At 39.7% G+C, this 8,993-nt stretch overlaps 1 long non-coding RNA gene across 1 annotated transcript; it reads right to left on the bottom strand.

The window, feature by feature from the left end:
• Positions 1-264: 264 nt before the first annotated feature.
• Positions 265-2,446, bottom strand: LOC114571822 (uncharacterized). The gene is made up of 2 exons (XR_003694708.1): positions 2,058-2,446; positions 265-666 (listed from the first exon to the last, which is right to left on the bottom strand). It is a non-coding gene; the product is annotated as an uncharacterized LOC114571822 (long non-coding RNA).
• Positions 2,447-8,993: the final 6,547 nt, after the last annotated feature.

The raw sequence follows: 8,993 nt of genomic DNA, 5'->3' as shown, positions 1-8,993 counted from the left end.
GGCACAGTGTAATTTCACACCCATTACCTCCTCTCCACAATGCATAGAACAATCCCATGACAGTAACATCCTCTCAAACCAACTCCTATGGGAACTTTTAGAAGCCGTTAGTGGCCTGGCCATTATGGGAATTCTCCGAAGAGTTCACAAGAGCTATTTCAGTAGCGTCCAAATTACTATGTTAAATGGAGTATTAGGCTCTGAGAATATGATTAACCAAATGTAATTGCTTTGCTTCTGTGACTTCAAAACAGGCAGTCTATGCATGATTCACATTTTATTCTGTTGTTGTGCTCTTCCTCTTTATAAAGTAATAATGTCAACAAACAATAGGGCATTGCAACAATGCAAGACAGTCTCACAAAATAAACATAACATGCATTCTGTGTCCAAAGAAAAACACCACATGCCAAATGAGCAAGTGGTGAGCGGAAGTGAGAGACAGCACCTATGCTTTCAAAAAACCATCATCTATTCCTGCATCGGTGCACTTGCTCCCCCAGCTTGCCTCTTCACTTTCCAGCGTGTTATAATACGGCAGAGAAACACAAATGAGTCCCTACACAAGCATGTTGTACAGCAGATCAGCCATGTACAACAGTGCTCTCTACAAGCACAAATCATCGTAATCACAGTACACCAACTCCGCCAGCCACCAGGGAATATCTGTTGAGGCAAATGAGACTCCTGATTTTCAATACAAACATTTGCACATGCACGCACGCACGCATACACACACACACGTACACACACACACATGTACACACACACACACACACACACATATACACACACACACACACACCATCAAGCACAATCTGTATGCATGATATCATAAATATTAAAGAGTTGGTTTTGCATTTTCTTGACATTTTCCTCCTCTGCGATAAATCAAAAGGCCTGATAGGAGCTGCCATGTACATTGCGATGCTGCTTGTGATGCGTTTGCCTTGGGAGGCCAGCTTTCATATCTTAACACATGCAGGCCACAAAGACGTGAGGGGAAGTTCAACCCCCAGAGGAGTTGAAGGCTGCGGATGAGAGGAGGGATAGGGAGAGGCGAACAGGGAGGGTGGTGTTGCAGGTATGAAAAAGGAAATCCCAGTATGCACTGACTGAACAGTACTGTATCTGTTGCATCATCAGCAACTGATATACCTTTGATGCAAAGACACTCCATAATGTCTTGAGTTGATCAAATGTTCAAATAAAGGTTTTCAATGCCTTTGGAAGGGTCCAGGCCACGGCCTGCATATCATTAACAAAGGCCTTTTTTCTCTGCGGTCATAAGGCTCCACTCTAAGTTCCCCTGTCTGTTGTGACAATGCCCACAGGGTGGGAGCAAATGTCCGTTGCCAGCAGCACATCTGCATACAGCCTCAATCCCCACCCCTTCACTGGCCAGACAATGGAGCCGCCCTCCTCCTCCTCCTCCACTTGAATCTTTCTTCCACTGAAGCCTCCAAATGCAGTAAAAAAAAAAAAAAAAAAAAAAAAAAAAAAGAAGAGTGGGAGAGTGGGGAGAGTTGAGAACCAATGTACTCTGCCTGTCAAAACTGTGAAATGGAAGGATTATCCTCCGGTTTCAAAATGTGCAGGTGCTCATATGGATGCCTGATTGGGTCACTAATTAAGCCCTCATTGATTAGTAGTCCACGGATGACAAGTGAAGTTTAAACTGGATTTGTTTGGTTATGCACATGCTAGCAAAACATGTTGCACCAAAATACACTTGTACCAAACTTTTCATCAAACTCTTTAAGTCTTTAATGTATTTTTGAAAAGGATATTTACAAAAAACGTAAGCCTAATTGGATCTTTTATATCTTCACCATTACCATGTAACTGCCCAGCTCATACAAACTTAATAAAGCCTATTCCCACATCACTATGAAGTGTATCGGCTATAATGTCTACTCCCACCCTCTCATGTCCCTCCTTGCTGATGGCGCAGGGACACATGGACAGCGACGCGAGTGTCGCTTTCAAAACTATACCCCGGTGGAGCACACACTGAAATATTTTACACCACCTTTAGCAATAATCTTGAATCCTACCTCGACTGGATGTTTACTGAGAGTTCAAACGTCGGCTTTGGGGGCTCCAGAAATAGAATCGCAGGCTACGCATTTCAAATTCGCTTGTTATCTCGGATTTAGATAATGATCCACCTTTAGATGACATAAAAACTTAATCCTGACCGCAACGGGACAATCTCCGGCGCTGGGAAACGGTGCCTGTGTCGGTTTTTACGGGGGGGAAGTAGCGTCGGCTCTCGGTGTGTCTGGTTATCCTGCTGTTTACTTATACGGTTCATAAACACTCCTATTCTTTTCCTCCTGCCAGAATTGAGAGGTGTGTATCAGTTTGCTTTTCCTTTTTTTCTCTCGCTTTTTTAGTGAGGCGGAGCCTTTGCCCACTTCTCCCTCACATACACACGCGCGAATTCGCGCGCACACACAGACAGCACATATGTAAGACACTTGCAGTTGATGGAGATGGAACAGTGGGGAATTTCGGAAAAAACGATTTTTGATTGATATCTAATGCAATATTCATACACATATTTATTAAATTTGTTGTTATTGGTTGCTATAGAAACATAACTTTAGCTGCTGAGTTGAGTTTATGTAGGCTATTTTATTATTTTTTTAATTTGCAGTTGCTATATTTGTTTAGACTTCTTACCAAATTCTAAATTACTAAATTGAGCTGCACCTTTAAAACTTAGCTAGCTAAGTCACCGTTTTTAGCCAGTTTTTAGCTAAGGTTTTACTAATGTGAAAATTGGTGGCCACAAAACATATGCACTTGAATCAAAAGCAGTCAACTAGCTAGCTAAGCTAACTTTAATGCTAAACATGTGGTCACTTTTGCTTAATGTAAGTATGACTTTGTATTTATTTATATACTGTCTGCTTACAAGGAGAAATATTTGTATTTCAGAGTTAGCTAGCTAGTATTAAAGCAGTTTAAAGCGAAGGAGAAATGTCGCTAGCTAGAATTCCGCTAGCTAGCTAAGTTAACCTAAATTTAAGATGCTATTTGGAAATTTTGGCTAACGTTATTAGCATGATGTTTTGTAATTATAGCTAAATTAAAACCATTTTGATCAAACAACATTTTGATCAAGTGTCAGGTTGATGTGTTGACCATATTCCATAATAACTTATTTTACTCTTTAATCTAAACTGGTCATATTGGCAAGCTAACGTTTCATCAATTGGTTCAGTTAGCTAACATTAGACACCTGGCAGTTAGGTCTACTCAGGGCAAATATTTAACAACTAACTAATCTCTACATAAAAATAATCTGATAAACTAGCTAGTGGTGCAATCCATTTTTAACTTTGCAATGTGTAAATCAATCTTCTGGTTAATATTTTCTGAAGTGGGGTATGGCTGTTTTGGGGGGACTTGAGAGTCGACCTCTGTATGTCTAAAATCCTGCCTGGCTGGAATTATATCTGTTGTACAGATGGACAGACAGATTGTAAGTACATACTGTAGATAGATTTGGCGCTCTTATGTTTACTCTGTTCACTCCTCCTCTTCATGCTACAGGTGCAGATAGCAGCAACTGCAGCTGTGCCTTCATGTCATGCTTAAAACATGCAATCTCTTTCTCTCCCAATTGTCCCCATTTAATTTTTTTTTTTAGCTACAGTCTCAGCAGTAGAATCATTGTGGACCCTCCATTTATTCACACAGCAGTGCCGGCCATATTAACAACGACACAGATGGCAGAGAGCATTTTTTGATTTCCTGGTCACTTCAGTCTCTGCCTACTTTTCCAACACTTCCAGCAACTCAGTCTTTGAATGGAGCTTTCCACAAAGGCAAAGAAAATCTGCGTTAGCAATGGATAAATCATTAACATACCTTCTATTCTGTATCTTGTTGTAGCTTCTGTACCATGTGCCCTGTGTGTGTGGTCCCAGGCCTGGGGGCTCTTGGCCCTGTCCTGAGTGCCTCTTTCCCTGTGGTCATTTTGTCTCCAGCACAATATAACTACTGGGCATGAACCCAAACACTCCAAAGACCAACACCAGCCAACGTGGGACACCAACTGAAGCATATGTTTGCAATGGCAGCAGAGGGGATGGATGACAGGAGGAGAAAGAGACAGAGGAAACAGTTTGGTTTTATTTGTAAGTCAACATTTGATTTAGATGAAGGCTTCCCTTTCTCCCAACTCCCAAGTAAATAAAACCGCAAACACAAAGGTATGTAAACTATTAAACTCACTAAAATCTAATGATGATTGACCAAGTCAATGATGTAGTATAGTATTTAATGATGTAAAATTACATGTATGGTGTAGTTTGCAACATATACTGTATGTTGGTATCCTAAACTCATAGCCATATGTGGCAGATTTCCCCTCTTGTTGACATTTTGAATATGAGTTGTTTCAAAATCTGCTTTAATCCTACAAAGGCTGTGTTTGCTAATTATAACCTTATCCTCTGTTGTGTTTACTATAGGTCACTTAGTGAATCACCTTCTTGTGCTTTATTTCTCACTGCAAATTTCAAATAGTAATGACTTATGTTCCCCTTTTTATTATACTCCAGTCACTAGCATAATAATCTGTTTGTGTGATGTACTAAATCAATAAGTTAGAAAATTATAAAAATGTGCACCACAAAAGGGTCCCTACACAAGCATGTTGATATTATGATTTGTCACACACACACACACACACACACACACCTCTAATCTCTTCACTGTACAGTGGGTATTTGAGAGGATCAGTAGTGTGTGACTGCATATTTCTGCAGAAAGACATTATTTCTTCCCTCAATTTCTCCTGGCAGAGATCTGAGTGTTTGACCTTTTTAAAATGCAAAGCGATTCTTCTACTCCAGAGAGTGAACGGGAGGCTCATGATTGTGCTACTAAATTTGAGGGACTTAATGCAGTAACTCACAGAGAGGGAGAGCTGTTCTGCACCTGCTGAAGTCTTGACTTGGTTACGGGGATACAATAACACCTCCAAGGGTTATGTTAATCTTTAAAGACGGGTTATTCTTATGCTGCTCTACTCTTTACCTCATTTGAATGAATATTTCACTGCAACCTTGAATCAGTCTCATGCTTAAATCACCTTATTGCATAGCATTTCCTTTTACGTGGTCCTGCATGTGTACAGTACTGTAACGTTTGTCTTTTGCTTTGGTCTTTAATATAAAAATAAACCGTGAAGATCTTTATTTATTCAGTCCAACCATTCACCCATCTTTTATTATATCAAATAATCTGTTACTACTCAAAAAACCTTGTATATGCCACTGTGGATAACAATCACCCTCACATTTACTTATAATTTTAGATAAACATTTGATATCATTTCACAGTTTTCCTCCTTCTTGAGAAAGGGAAGGGCAGCTAATTGAACTTCAACATCACTACCAGAGCACTTATGATGATAAAAAGTGGAGATCATGTTAAATTGAGAATTTAACAATTTATGACACATGCTACATAAGGGATATTGTAATAAGAAGCTCACAGGAGTGTAATTTACATTTGATAATTATGTCAGATTGTTAAGAGAGTTCCATTGTACTGCATGTACCTCCTCCGCTAAGTGTGCATACAGTGCATCAGTCTTTTAACACCACTTTTGAGGATGGCATAATATGATTTAAACAAAGCCACACAATACCACTCTGACCGCACTCACATCTAATTATATTTCACCACATTAATGCCTCTGACACATTCATAGCAGCCTTTAAAATACACAGGGATGCTGTCATTGGCTTATATTTATGCCTCCAATAGAATGCAAATGAAGCAGATATACCTTCTTTGACTGGAGAATAAGTGTGAAAGCAGTTAATTAGACTTGTTGTGAGGTCTATGGATGTTTTTGCTTCCTCCTACAGCAGTTTCCAGGGCTGACTATATAAACTAGATGGGTATGTAATGAAGCTGAATGCAGGAAGTTATACAGTCATGAAAACAACAGCAGTCTATATACTGTGAGAACTGAAGGAAACAGAATTTAAGCTTGCCTCCAATTACAAGACCGTGTCAAATGTGACTAACTTCATATGTTGCCATATTTTTCATCAACCTCCTTTTGGTCAAGTATGAAAGACAGTGTAAAGAAGCGGATTCTGTGGGGTGTGTGTGGTCCGATTTATCCATTTTACCTAATGATAATAAAATACTGTAATGCTGAGGTTATGAAAGAGCAGACTAGCTTAAACTAAGAGGTGGAGCCTCTTAAGTAGTGATGAAATACTTGGTAATATTGTACAAATGTGGCAAGCAAAACCAAACCACTGTTTAGTTGAGCTAAAAGTGTGTTTTTGTATGGAACATAGAAGTGTCCATTCCTGTCGCCTGACCCTGCATTGTTGCCCCTTAATCTAAATATATAACAAAACACAAGATCAGGAATCGAAAAGCCTTTTGGGTTTAATAAAAAAACATTTAGCAAAAGTCTAATTTCACATAGCACTTAAATGAAACCAATTAATCTTTTTCACTCTTATATAGCACAATTTTGCTGTTACGGCTATGACAGCTATGCTTAGAAACTGACACAGTCTTGAATGCAATTTCCTTCATATAAGCATGATAAATTAATCCATGCTTGTATAAACTATTTTCTTGTTCTCTTGTGGGTGGGGTACTTGAACAGACTGCTGCTTGTAGCTCTTTGTTTACAACCAGCCTAATGTAATTATGCTCACCACCTACACACAAATTAGCATGCAAACTGTGTCGGAGGTTTGAAAAATACATGGAGGACTGTGATTTAGTGCAAGGAGAGGTCTGATCTTCTAAGGCAGTGTTTCTACAGCACTGCTCGATGCCATAATGTCAGGTCAGCAGACCTCCCAGCTGCAACATGGGAAGCAGGACTGCAGCTAACAAGCTCCAAAGTACTCCATTTAAACACACATGTACAGTGCAGACACACACAAATACACACCCACAGAGCTCCTTAGCTGGGGAGCTCTTATCTCTACTGAACAAACTCCTCGAGTGATGGGAATGTTCTCAGGATGTTATCTTGTCCTCTGTAGAAATAAGATAGCTAGCCACCTTTATCACCACCCTCAGACTCTGGAGGGCCCCTGACCATTACTGGAAGAAGGACCACTAGGCTGTCAAGGGACACTAACCAACTGGCTGCCTGAAAAAAGAGACTGCCAGGGAATTGTAAGTAAGGCAAGTGTAATGACTGACAGCAGATTGGAAGGACTCTTAGGGTTAGGTAGTTTAGCCCAGCCAAGGGAGTCAACTAAGTCTTGGAGGCAGTTTTGGATTTAACGGTTGGTTTTTGCACAGGATGCTACGCAAGATGAAATGTTAAGGAAGACTCATACTGTGAGTTTTGACGTGTCATTAGAAGAATATAAGAAGAGAGGAAAAAAAATCCAAAGAAATAGGGAAAGCTAGAGTTTAGTTATAATTGGCAAAAGAATAAACCAGAAAAAAAACAACATTTGAGATATGAGATTTAACCGAAACATCTCCACGGCAAATCTATTTTCAAGTCACATCTTTAATGAATAGATAATGGACAAAATGCAAAACACAACTTCATAGTGTCAGAACAGATGCCAAAACTGACACGAGAAAAAAAATAGAGGTAGATAATGTTTGACAAAAAGCGATTTTGCGGTGCGCACAACAGAGCTGTCAAAACAGCACAGCAGCCTTTTTTGAATAGAAAACACACACACACAATACACACATACACACACACACACAATATATATATATATATATATATATATACACCAGAGCAACACAAATCTTCCTTCTGTTGCTGTCATTTTGACTGTCTGGCAAATCCACCTCTTGTTTTCAAAGCATTTTTTTCTCTAACAGGTGCAAAACCTCTCAACTCAACACATCAAAGAGACACATGCACCTGCAAATAAATCACAGCGAATGGTAAGAATCCAGACTAGGGCCTCCTAACACCAAAGAGGTAGGATTCAAAGTGTCTGATTTAATATTCATGAAGTGCAAGGCTTTGGTGGTTGAATGCTTGTTTACTGAGATGTGTCTTTTGTCCTTGGGAGAAGGTTTGATATTCCACCAAGCAGCTGTATTTACATATAGGCCTACTTGCGGTTTTGCCTCTACATGACATATATATATATATATATATATATATATATATATATTTTATCGCCTAACTTGGCACATACATTACACACAACCACATACTGACTAATGATTGACACAATTTCAGTTTGCTCTCCTCTCCACTGTGAAATATCAAAAGCCTTACCGCTGTTCTGACAGAGCTAATGAGAGTTTCTGATTATGAAGTGTTGGTGGCTTCCGTGCGGAGGAGTTGTTCAAGTTGCGGCAAGTCCAAAGCAAAGTGAAGTCTGCAAACTGCACCCACAGGGACAGAGGTGGCAGACAACCATTTGAGACCAGAAGGTACCAGCTGTCAAACACATAATAAACATTTTTCTCTCGTCAGCACCTCTTTTTTAGATTAATTTAAGTATGATCTGATACCCAAAACTGTTTAACAGCTATATACTGTAGGTTTCTGTGTCAGTGACATGGCAAAGATAGGGTTAAAATTGAGCTGGTAACCCTTTTTTTTCCATCTGTGCACCTGTTTTCTTTTCCTGTTTCATCAAAGATGGGGGTCTTTACAAACCCCTCGCCCTGCAGCTCTGTGTCAGTTGTGCACCTGCATCACGGAATCAGTTCTTTGGCAGCAACATGTGAGATAATCTCAAAGTGAAATCACAAAGAGTAGCAGCTCCAGATGGGTGTCTCAGAGCTTTCTTGATGTATGTCCCCTTTTAAAAGTGAAACAAACTCCTCAGGTCGGCGCTGTATGTGGATCAGTTAATGACAGCTAAAAGAAAGGTTGTGAGAAAAACCCATATCCCCGGTGGGTACTTAATGAAAGAAAGCAGCTGGTCAGAATATACTCTGGAGAAAACATCATCGAGAAAGTGGTTTGGGATACTCTTCGCTTAATTGCCTTTCTC

Source organism: Perca flavescens, chromosome 17 (genome assembly GCF_004354835.1).
Source record: "Perca flavescens isolate YP-PL-M2 chromosome 17, PFLA_1.0, whole genome shotgun sequence".
NCBI lineage: Eukaryota > Metazoa > Chordata > Actinopteri > Perciformes > Percidae > Perca > Perca flavescens.
This window is presented reverse-complemented; position numbering and strand designations above follow the sequence as displayed.